The following is a 4,051-nucleotide window of genomic DNA, read 5'->3' as shown; positions in this document are numbered from 1 at the left end:
GATAGCTGATGTGTGGTGAGCGTTCTGGCGCACTATGGCTGCCGTCGCATCATCCAGGTGGATGCTGCACATTGGTGGTGGAGGGGATCCCCATTACCTGTAAAGTGCTTTGAGTGGAGTGTCCAGAAAAGCGCTATATAAGTGTAAGCAATTATTATTATTAGTGCATCACAGGGCAGACACACTCACACTCACACAAGGGCCAGGGGGCAGTACTCCCAGAAACCAGTTAACCTACCAGTATGGCTTTGGACTGTGGGAGGAAACCAGAGCAGCGAGAGGAAACACAGCGAACACGGGGAGCACAAACAGACTCCACACAGATACAGTAGGTCCAGAATTGAACCCAGGGCCTCCGCGCTGTGAGACAGCAATGGTAACCACTGTGGCACTGAGCCCCCGTACAATACAAAATTAATTTCAAGGATAATTTCAGACATGAAATGATCATTTCATGATAGTGAAATGCTGTCCATTTTTGTTTTTATTTGTGCATTTGTTTAGGCAAAAGATAAAAGTAAAAGTCATTTATAGAGAATCATAGTTTAGCCCCTATAAGGTTAGACAAAGGGTGTTACTCAAAGAAACAAGAAGAAACAAATAACATGAAGATTTCACAACTCAGAAGCCTAGAATAAGCAGAAGGAAGCATGTTAATAATTTGACCCAATTTAACCCAACTGAAAATCTATCACTAAGACACCCCTAACAGGCATGCCAAACAATAGCACTAAGAGCAACAATATAAACAAAATAATGTCATGATCATTTTAAAACTTCTAAAGGGTGTTCACCAACTTGTAAAATGGCCTCCATTAAAATACACTTTGGCTCCTTAGCATAGGCTGAACTAGGATTTGTTTGATGCTTTTTGGAATAAGAAAATAAATGCATAATCGACTGTGACAGCCACACAGCAAATAACTGGAATTTATGTAACAAATTTCACTCATCATTGGCATGTGTGTCATTTCGTTTGATAGAGAGCGTATAATTGCTGAAGGAGGTAGGCGGGTGCAGGCACACAATATTACAAGAGATTAATGATCTGTTCTCTATGGTTTCTGTTTCAGATGCAGCAAAACACACCTTTCAGGATAGCTTCTTTTTTCTCCGATGCAAGTGTCATTTGCAAATATACCCCATAATACCTTGTTGGAATAGTCCTTTCAAATGCTGGAAATGTCAGAAACACAAATCTTAAAATGCGTCCATAAAACCATGCAATTTGGATTCTATCACAACAGACTCTTCTAAAATTGGAAGTTGTTAATGCTCATTAGTCAGAGAAACCTGGTACCTATGCCCCCTTTTAATGAATCTCTACACAATTGTGGGAGTCTTGTTTGGCTATAAATCTAGCTTCATTCAGTGCCTGAATGGTCACTCATTTTTACTTTTTTCTATAATATACCACAAACCTGGACAATGATTAACTGCAACAAGATCTTACAGAAGTTATGAGTAAATCATTACACTGTCACAGGTATCAGGCTTCGAAACGTATTCTCATATATTAACTAACAAACTAATAAAGAGCCCTGATAAGAGACTTTTATTAAATCTAGGTTGCCTATGTCATTGCTAGGAACAGTTATTTTTAATAAGCAGGCAGTTACAGATGCAAGATACCTGTGTAAAAGTTTTTTTTTAATTAATAACGGTTTTGAGAACTTTTTAAAGAACAATCAGTTACATTGATCTGCATTGTGTATGTGTAGTTGCTACTACTGTACATGTAAATTAAAATGTTACTTCTTGAAAGTAATTCCACCCAACTTAGATAAGTGACCTATAACTACGCTGCAATATTTCCTAAATGTTACTTTCCATAACACTGCTTAGCATTTTTCTTATGAATCCGCTTCTATTTATCTGGAGATTACGAAATTAAATAAAAACAGAAAGCGTACTACAAAAATATTCCCCCTGCCCTCTATGGTACTCCATTTTCCTTCAGCTTTTCCCCTGAAAGACTTCTGGAAAGTAATCAAACAGCTACAGTAGAGGCTTTATGAAATAAACATTTGACTGCATGAGCTGCTCAGCCATATAAATTATGTCAGAATAGAAGAGACTATCGTTACATTTTTAGGGACCACAACATCAGGTACACAGGACAGGACAGCAAAGCAAAAGGAAATAGCAATACAGGAGACGAGAGTATATGAGATGGCATTATCCTTACGCAATTATGAAAGGGTATTAACGACTCTTTTTGGATCAATAGGATTAGCTGTGTGAATATGATGCAAATGGTTGAGGAGTTCAGAGGTTATTGACTGCAAGTAATGGGAAGAAATTGATATAACCGCTATACCGTGCCAGTGGTGGGGGGACTGCACGTGACTAACACTGAGATAACCAGACGGCACCTTACTTTTTCTTGCTATTTACTGTGAGGCTAAGTACTTCTTCCATTACATAAAGCTCCCTGTCCATTAGTGCTGAAGGAAAAAAATATTGAATCAATTAGTAACGGCATCGGTAAGTATCCGCGGGGGAGACTGGAATGGGAATGTCTCCAAATGAGAGCAAAGGGGGTGGATTGTGAGTTTTTTAAACATGGTATCTCTGTGGAAACAGTACCGTAGATACTCCGCTCCGGTTGTCTAGTGGGTGTCTACTACCCTCTGGTGGCGTCTCGTACTGTATATTTAATAAGATTTAAAGAAGTGTATGCAACTGTGAAGTGTGAAGATTTAATAAGGAGGCCTACACTCACTTCTGCATTTTTCCATACTTAAGATTTTATACAGATCGTAGACTTTTAAGAAGCAATAGAATTAATTATACAGCAAAGCATATGAAAACTAAAAAAAAACTCACTGGGGAAAAAATCTCTGGGGAAAGAAAACCTCGAAATAAGATACAGAAATAAGAGTGACCAAAGCTAATAACTAATTCATATCTATCATACAATAGAAGCCTAAAATTAGGAATGTTCTGCATCTATTAATAGCTTTTTGATGTTCCTGAAATTCGGTATGCAGTTGGAGAGAGGGGTTATCCGGTAATATTAATGGACTTTGATATTTCAGTATTTTCAAACTGAAGTATATTACTTGGGAAAAGACTAGATAAAACATTTAATAATGACAAAAGATTTCAGACATGTTGCTTATGTTTCTTTTTGAATGTATAAAAGGTTTAAGGTATACCTCTGTATAGCGGAACAGTACATTTTCCTGAAAATACTCCCATTGCTGTAAATATATGTTTTGAAGTTACGTTCAGTTTCTCTTATGTGTTAAAAGATAGATGGATTTTTCTTGCTGCTTCACGTTGTACCCTGCTCAAAAAAGATTTTTAAAACAGAATTTTGTTTGACTTCTGTTAAACGTGTATTCCTACTACAGCTAGAACTGTAGTCTTTTCCTGCATCTACTGAAAGTCCTGACATAAACGCAGGTGTTCAGATCTGAAGGATCATCTTTTTCCCCTTTTTTTGGGTGGGGTGGGGCTGTGTCATTCCGTTTTAGGAAATAACTTGCCCCCCCCCCCGTGCTAAATTTGGCCTGGAGAGAAAAAAAATCCACTAACAGCCCCAAAATGATCATTTAAAGGAAATTAAAAAGGGTTTGTCTCGCATACAATCTGTGTGCCACTACTTTGACTCGGAGCGCAGGATCATTAGATAAAGTCGAATTAAAATGGTTGTCTATTTTATAAAAGATCCAATTCCCGTATTTAAAGTTAGATTAGAACAAAAGTAGACGTAAGAGGGTGGGGCGGCTCAATACAATACAATGTGTAATGCGTTCAAAAATAAGCATTAGATTGGAGAGAGAGGGAAAAAAACTCAAATCAAAACGTTTATTAACGATATTCGGCGACAGACAGCCAGGCTGCATACATACAGACTGCCTAACCCTTCTCTGCTGAAGACTGAACTGCAGCACGTCGGTGGAAACGCACCAGCCGGTCAGTTTTGCATTGATTTTATTTTACTGAAAACTGAATTTAATTTGCATGATAAAAAATAATAACGCGAGAGTTTGCAAGTTGCCTTCTCGACTGTAGTTACAACTGTCAAAGGTAGAGTGGATAC

Source organism: Atractosteus spatula, chromosome 19, assembly GCF_055471065.1.
Source record: "Atractosteus spatula isolate fAtrSpa1 chromosome 19, fAtrSpa1.hap1, whole genome shotgun sequence".
Lineage (NCBI taxonomy): Eukaryota > Metazoa > Chordata > Actinopteri > Semionotiformes > Lepisosteidae > Atractosteus > Atractosteus spatula.
This window is presented reverse-complemented; position numbering follows the sequence as displayed.